Source organism: Malania oleifera, chromosome 1 (genome assembly GCF_029873635.1).
Source record: "Malania oleifera isolate guangnan ecotype guangnan chromosome 1, ASM2987363v1, whole genome shotgun sequence".
Lineage (NCBI taxonomy): Eukaryota > Viridiplantae > Streptophyta > Magnoliopsida > Santalales > Ximeniaceae > Malania > Malania oleifera.
The window spans coordinates 125,155,515-125,164,619 of NC_080417.1; positions in this window are offsets into that span (position 1 = coordinate 125,155,515).

Sequence of the window (9,105 nt, forward strand, 5' to 3'; positions counted from 1 at the left end):
AGTTGTTAATACTTTTACAACTATAAGTTGTGTACTATAAATACTTTGCAACTATACTATGTGAACTGTAACCTCTAGAATACTTTGCTCTGTTATACTCTGTTTTCATATACTCTACTCTATTATAGTCTGGTTAAATCTACAAATATGAATATAAGAACTCACCTCCGAATGGATAAACAACATACTTCCCCCCATGACGAGTTATGCGGCCCGTAGGCTGGACTTAGCCCTGGTCGGCCTGCCACTACGCTAAATCAACTAATACTTGTATGTCTGCTAGTACGAATGACCATCCCATAGCTCGTCTAGACTCTAGGTGGGAATTTTACACTTCACTGGCCCAATCGACTAATCAATACCAACACTCTCACTCAGATACGTGTGTTGCACTAAATTATTCATTACTGTAGCTATGGTACCGAGCGTTCTATGGTCCATTGGAGTTCCTAAACCATACTTTGCAATTTAATAAAATTACCTGTGGTCTATACGCCACTATAAGCAGTTACTATACATGCATTGTTTTCAACCATTTCAGAAAATAATATAACACCAACACAATTCTAGTATATCGTTATATCAAACTATAAACTCATAATTTTAATTAAACAATAATACTCTGCCTCATGCCACACGATTTGAGTGTTTCTCATAATTATATAAACTACTGGAAAACCGATCATTCTATACTCAATATCTGTTTTACCGAAAAACACAGGTTTAATCATCTCCACAATTTATCAAACTCAAAATGTGTATTTAAAGGAAAAACAGAGATAACCAATCCTAATCACTTTAATTTTGTCAAAATCCACTACAATAATCCAGAAATCAAATACTTTAATTCAATCGGTTAAACTTTGAAATACAATTATTATAAAATTCCTAGGCTCACAAACACCAGTTTAATCAACTCATAATAATAATAATAATAATAATAATAATAATAATAATAATCCAAAATTCAATTTTCACATGCCAGAATATTCAAAAAAACATGTATATAATTCATGTAATCTCATATTACAATTTAATCGGTTAATTTATAAAAATTCCTGACATAATCTATTTCCCTTACCTTATCCCAAGAGAGGTGCCTACGACGCTCTTACGACAAATCCACTCCGGTTAAAATGTTGGTGGTCGAATTTGGAATCCATGGGTATTTTCCGTTTTTCGATTGGTGCACATTTGACCGAGAAAATCGAGGAGAGAGGAAGTGAGAGCGTGAGGAGAGAGAGAGAGAGAGTGAGAGAGAATTCGGTGGTGGGGAAGCTTCAGGAAGATATATATATATATATATATAATATTATATTATTATATTATATTAATATATTATTATATTATATTATATTATAAATTTTGTTATTATTAGTATTATTATTTATTAATTAATTTTAATTTTTTAATTTTAATTTTAATTTAAATCTTTTTCTCAGGTTACTATAGTATGTTAATTTTTTATTTTAATTATCTTTAAATTCATGTGATTAAATAATTTGTATTTTAATTTAAAAGGGTATAAAATGAATAATTTAATCCAAAAATATTATTTTTGGATATTACAATTTTTGACAATAGATTGTTAAAATAATTGAAAACCATAAATTTTAGTTTTCAATTTTTTGGTAAATAGTTTAAAACTACAACAAAAAGAGAAAATTAACTACATAAACAAAGACCTTTCTATAATCTATTTTTTCATTGTAGAGAAACAAACACAGAAAACTGAAATAACAATGATACCAAACATACCCTTAGTTATTGGGAAAAGAGTTTATCTAGGAAAGTTTTCTGCAATATATATGAACTATGTTAAGGTCAGTGATGGTTACTCTATGCTAGTTATATAGTCAAAAGTTGCACCGTGTCATTATGGCCAAGGACTTTCGACTTTGGCTCCTAATCGTAATATTGGACAATGCAAGAGATCCCTTAAACATTAGACTTCTAACTCTTTGCCCTCCAAGAAATTTATGTTTGTAAGAACCCGAACCATGATGTATGGATTAATTATATAAAAGAAGGGTAAATTGGTAATTGAGCAGAGTTCGTCAACGAAGTCTAGGTGCTGCTCGTCGACGAAATGCAGAGGCTCATCGACGAGGAGAAGCTGAGGGATTTCAGGAAACCGGTAATATTAGGTTCGTCGACGAGCTATTTATATGGCCTCGTCGACGAGGACGTCATTCGTCGATGAGGGCGGTCGAGTCAAAGGGGTAATAAATATCAGTTTCCTTACTTCCAAGTTAAGTAATCTCAAAAATCCTCTCCCTCTCTATTTAGAGCTTGTAGGCCACTCTATCTCTCTAGATTTCTTCGTCGTTCGTCGCTTGATTCGTAAATCCTCATTATCACGTAGATTAGGGAAGGATTCTCTACAAAACCTCTGGATCGGAAACTCGTTCCGGGCATTTTCGGGTTTTGGCATAAAATCGAGAGAAGGCTCGATTTAATTTTCTAATCCGGTTGTTTGGTAGAGAATGAAGTTGTGAATATATTTTGTACTGTATTTTGTAGGTTTTGAGAACTCGATTCACTGTTTAGGAGCTGTAGAGTTCGAGATTGGTCTTTTGGGGGAAAGGTAAGGGGATTTAGTTTATGTCGGTTATTTTTGAAATTAGACTCGGTGGAACTGTGGTCCATGGTCCTGTGTGCATTTTGATTACTCATTTAGGGGGATCTAACGGGTAAAACTATGGGTTTTTTCATGATTACAGTTTTGGAAAAAGGGGGTTTTGGGTTGCATCCCTGGTTTTGTTGGAAAAATTGTATGTATATGATGATTTATACTGTGTAATGGTCGTGCTTTGACTTTATTTAAACTGTATATGTTTGGAAAATCATAATTTTAGATTACCAAGTGGGTGTGGTATGTTTGGTTATATGAGCATGCATAGTTGTGTTTTGTGGAATGCAATTGGAACTGGGTTCTGAGTTGTTCTAGGTACGGAGAGTGTCCGGCTCTATATCTGTGGGCGTATGAAATCGCTAAGCCATGTTTGGCAAGAGTGTTCAACTCTATATTCGAGGGCGTGAGTCTTACTGACTGATCACCGAAGGGTGTGGATCCACTAGTTTGCGCCGGTATGATGCCATGGGAGCCTGAGGCTACGCCATGTGCTAGTGGCGCCGTGTATCGTGAATAGGCTGCGAGCTGACGTCGGGTATCGCAAGACGGCTTCAGGCCAAAGGGTGTGACGACACCAGGTTGCTTGATCATGTGTGTGTGTGTTTGTATGCACTGCTATGAAATTAGTACTGGAACTGCATTTAACTGCGTATGTGGTGTGTATCATGATAACACTCAAATGCCACACACTGATATAACCTGTATTCTTCTTTGCTGAGATGTGTCTCACCCCTGCTGTACGTACATATTTTACAGGTCCTTCGAGTAACCAGAACTAGCGTCCTGGTGTTGGGAGCATAGTAGCCGATGTACTGCGTGTAGCGCTTGGGTAAGTGCTAGGACTTTTGTTTTACGGGTTTTCGTTTTGGGGTATGTTTGGCACTTGTATGTATGTTTGGTATGTATGGAGGCTGGACTCCATGTTTGTATAGACTCTAGTATGATACTGTATATGTATAAAAGACCTTTTTTCCGTCGTGTACCTGGTTGTATGTGGATGCGTATAGGGTGCCTGGAAACCCCACGGGGTCGGACCCTCATTCATCGTGCTATATCATTGATATTTGTATGATACAGGGACAGGGTAGGTTACTTATTCACCCTCGGGTCCCATTTCCGAGTTTGGGGCGTGACAGTTTGGTATCAGAGCTAACCAGGTTGTTAGGTCTTGTAGACTTGGTTAGGTGTAGCTATGTGTACATACCAAAGTATAGGAGGAAGGAAATGGGTAGAGTAGGTTGAGGGTTGTTTTGTTTTTAAACCGGGACTCGTTGGCGGTATTCCATGTTTTTCCTGGAATGACGATTTCAGTAAAAGTAGGGTAGACCATTGATGACTTTTGTGTTGGTGTGATAGGACAGACCTAGGCCTATGAGATGGTAGTTAACATGATTGTGTATCAATTATTGTGTTAACTGTACGTGATATAGGAGTCCTAACCGATTCCTATTCTGTTTCAGAATGGTGCCCAAGGATAATAACTTGGGGAGTAGCTCCGAGGAGACTGTGAGTGATGAGTCTCCGTTAGTGCCTCGAGGTTTGATGAGGCAGGTCATGCGTAAAATTGGCCAGAGTGTCAGGAGATGCGAACACTCTTCTACTACTGCGGGGTGTACCATCGAGAGGTTCACACGCATGCACCTATCAACGTTTGCAGGGGGACCCAACTTGATTATAGCGAAGGACTGGGTCGAAAAGATCGAGAGGATTCTGGAGGTCCTCCACTGTATAGATGAGCAAAGAGTCCTATACACTACCTTCCAGCTATCTGGGGAGGCGAGGCGTTGGTGGACTATCGTAAGTCTGCTATAGAAGCAGAGAGCTGACGTCTCTGAGATGTCTTGGAGCCGTTTCAAGGAGGTTCTCTTCGAGAGATACTTCCTAGCCTCCACTCGCGATGCGAAGGCATATGAGTTTTCTACTCTATCGCAGGGAGATATGATGCTGCAAGGTATGCTACTCGGTATATAGAGCTATCTCGCTTCGTGCCATGTTTGATCTCGAGCGAGTATTAGAAGACTCGGAGATTTGAGAAGGGTTTGAGGAAGGATATCCACAGGTTAGTGGGTATGCTTCTGATCCACGAGTTCTCGATTTTGGTGGATAAGGCCACGGTGATCGAGATCGGCATCCAAGAGGATGAGGTGGAGTTTGCGATAGAGTTGCTGCCTAGCAAGGCACCGATCTCTAAAGCTTCATACCGAATGGCTCCAGCGGAACTTCAGGAATTGAAGGAGCAGTTGTAGGAATTACTGGACAAGGGCTTCATTCGACTGAGTGTTTCGCCCTGAGGATCTCCAATATTGTTTGTGAAGAAGAAGGACGGGTCGATGCGTATGTGCATTGATTACCGTGAGATTAATAAGGCGACGGTGAAGAATCGTTACCCTTTGCCTCGTATTGATGATCTCTTTGACCAATTGCAGGGGATGCATGTCTTTTCAAAGATCGACCTACGGTCAGGGTATCATCAGGTGAGGGTCAGATATGAGGATGTAGCAAATACTGCTTTCCATACCAGGTATGGCCACTACGAGTTCTTAGTCATGCCTTTTGGGCTGATGAATGCTCCAGCAGTGTTCATGGATCTGATGAACAGGGTTTTCCATGAGTACCTGTACTAGTTCATAGTGGTATTTATTGATGATATTCTGGTATACTCGAGGAGTTCGGAAAAGCATGAGAGTCATATGAGGTTAGTATTACAGATTTTGCAGGAGAAGGAGTTGTATGCTAAACTGAAGAAGTGTGAATTTTGGTTGAATCAAGTCACATTCTTAGGCCACGTGGTGACTGGTGATGGCATCTCAGTTGATCCTAGCAAGATTAAAGCGGTGGTCGACTTGGTGAGACCGAAAAGTGTGCAGGAGGTTCGGAGTTTTCTAGGACTGGCGGGTTACTATCGTCGGTTCGTAGATGGTTTCTCTAAATTGTCTCGGCGTTTGACACGTTTGACCAGGAAGGGGGTGAAGTTTGAATGGACCAGTGATTGCAAGCAGTGCTTTCTTGAGTTGAAGTACCAGTTGGTTACTACTCCAGTTTTGACCATTCCTTTAAGGGATGGCGGATTTGTGATTTATAGCAACGCGTCTTTGAAAGGTTTGGGATGTGTGTTTATGCAACAGGGTAAGGTAGTAGCGTATGCTTCTTGGCAACTAAAGGAATACGAGAAGAATTACCCTACACATGATTTGGAGTTGGCTGCTATTGTATATGCACTAAAGATCTGGTGATACTATTTGTATGGTGTGCAATGCGAGATTTTCACTAATCACAAAAGCCTCAGGTACTTTTTCACGCAGAAGGAGTTGAATATGAGGCAGAGACGATGGCTTGAGTTGATTAAGGTCTACGATTGCACCATCAGTTATCACCCGGGGAAAGCTAATGTGGTGGCTGATGTGTTGAGTCGGAAGTCAGATTATGCGGCAGTATCTGCAGTTGTAGCTCAGCATCATATCAGACGGGATCTAGAGAGCTTTGGTACCGAGTTGGTGTTGGGTGATCATCAGGCTTGTATTGCTAGTTTGGTGGTCCAACTGACTTTGTTTGAGCGTATTAAAGTTGTGCAGGCTAGAGATGCGGAGTTGGTTGAAACTGTGGAGAAAGTGCAACAGGGTTTGGCTACGGAGTTCAACATCTTCGAGGGAGGTGTGTTGAGATTTGGAACTAGGCTATGTGTTCCGAATGATGACGAGATCAAAAGGAAAATTCTGGAGGAAGCGCATCGTTCTTTGTATACGGTACATCCTGGTAGCACGAAGATGTATCATGACTTGTGCGAGACCTTCTGGTGGTCTGGTATGAAGAGGCAGATTGCTCAGTTCTTAGAGCAGTGTCTGATGTGTTAAATCGAGACCCAAGGTTTACCTCTCGTTTCTGGAAGAGCTTACAGGAAGCATTGGGGATGAAACTTACTTTTAGTACAGCATTCCACCCCTAGACAAATGGATAGTTGGAGAGAACAATACAGATCTTGGAGGATATGCTATGGGCTTACGTGCTAGACTTTGGTGGTACCTGGTTATAATTTATGTCACTTGTAGAGTTTGCCTATAACAATAGCTTCTAGGCTAGTATTGAGATGGCACCGTTCGAGGCTTTGTATGGTCGGAGGTGTCAATCTCCTCTGTATTGGGACGAGGTTGGTGAATGTCAGGTGTTAGGACTTGAAGTTATTCAGCAGGCATCTGAGAAGGTGGGTTTGATCCGGGATAGGATTAAATCGACTCAGAGTCGGCAGAAGAGTTACGCTGATGTTCACTGCCGTAAATTGGAATTTGAGGTGGGGGTAAGGTATTTCTGCGAATCGCTCCGATGAAAGGAGTGATGATATTTGGGAAGAAAGGCAAGCTGAGCTCAAGACATATTGGACCATTCGAGATTCTTGTGCGAGTGGGTCTGGTAGCCTACAAAATTGCACTACCCCCAGCACTCTCGAGGGTTCACGATGTGTTTCACGTATCCTTGTTAAGGAGGTACGTGCTAGATCCTTTGCATGTCATTAGTTACGAGGACTTGGAAATTGGGGATACTTTAGTGTACGAAGAGTTACCTGTTCAGGTTCTGGACCGTAAAGTTCAAAAGCTTCGCACCAAAGAAATACCGTTAGTAAAGGTATTGTGGCGAAACCACGAGGTCAAGGAAGCTTCTTGGGAACTGGAAACGGAGATACGCCGGAAGTATCCACAATTGTTCTAGTGCATGCGTATTACCTTACTTTGTATGGAATAGGTGGTTAGTCTTTGGGAGTGTGTGTATTTGTGAACTCCTATGACGATACGTGTATGTAACCACGGTATTCTTCCACCATAAGTGAGGGTATACATGTATGTATTGTGATGGGGCTGCGTATAAATGGCCGCCGGTTCTTCTTAGAGTATGTATGTATTTAGTAGTATAAATGAGTTCGTAATGAGAAATTGCAAATTTCGAGGACGAAATTTTTGTAAAGAGGGGAGGTTGTAAGAACTCGAACCGTGATGTATGGATTAATTATATAAAAGAAGGGTAAATTGGTAATTGAGAAGAGTTCGTCGATGAAGCCAGAGTTCATCGATGAAGTCTACGTGCTACTCGTCGACGAAATGTAGAGGCTCGTCGACAAGGAGAAGCTGAGGGATTTCAGAAAACCGGTAATATCAGGTTCATCGACGAGGTCCTTGTCTCATCAACAAGCTACCTATAAGGCCTCGTCGACGAGGACGCCATTTGTCAACGAGGATGACTAAGTCAAAGGGGTTATAAATATCAGTTTCCTTACTTCCAAGCTAAGTAATCTCAAAAATCCTCTCCCTCTCTTTCTAGAACTTGTAGGCCACTCTCTCTCTCTAGATTTCTTCTTCGTTCGTCGTCTGATTCGTAAATTCGATGTTACCGCATAGATCAAGGAAGGATTCTCTACAAAACCTATGGATCGGAAACTCGTTCCGGGCATTTTCGAGTTTTGGTGTAAAATCAAGGTAAGGCTCGGTTTTCTTTTCTAATCCGGTTGTTTGGTAGAGAACGGAGTCGTGAGTATATTTTGTACTGTGTTATGTAGGTTTTGAGAACTCGGTTCGCTGTTTAGGAGCCGTAGAGTTCGGGATTGGTCTTTTGGGGGAAAGGTAAGGGGATTTAGTTTATGTAAGTTATTTTTGAAATCGAACTCTGTGGAACTGTGGTCCACTGTCCTGTGTGCGTTTTGATTACTCATTTGGGGGGGTATAACGGGTAAAACTATGAGTTTTTCATGATTATATTTTTGGAAAAAAGAGGATATTGGGTTGCATCCCTGGTTTTGTTGGAAAAACCGTATGTATATGATGATTTATACTTGTTGGAAAAACCGTATGTATATGATGATTTATACTATGTAATAGGGATGACCGTGCCTTTACTTTATTTAAACTGTATATGTTTGGAAAACCATAATTTTATATTACCAAATGGGTGTGGTATGTTTGGTTATATGAGCATGCACAATTGTGTTTTGTGGAATGCAATTGGAACTGGGTTCTGAGTTGTTCCAGGTACTGAGAGTGTCCGGCTCTATATCCATGGGTGTATGAAATCGCTAGGCCATGTTTGGTAAGAGTGTCCGACTCTATATCTGAGGGCGCAAGCCTTACCGGCTGATCACCGAAGGGTGTGGATCCACCAGTTTGCGCCAGTACGATGCCATGGGAGCCTGGGGCTACGCCATATGCCGGTAGTGCCGTGTATTGTGGGTCGGCTGCGAGTTGACGCCAGGTATCGCGGGCCGGCTTCGGGCCGAAGGGTGTGACCACCGGGTTGCTTAATCATGTGTGTGTGTGTGCTTGTATGCATTGCTGTGAAATTAGTACTAGAACTTCATTTAACTGTGTATATGTTGTGTATCATGATAAAACTCGAATGCCACACACCGATATAACATGTATTCTTCCTTACTGAGATATGTCTCACTCCTACTGTATGTACATATTTTATAGTTCCTTCGAGTAACCGGA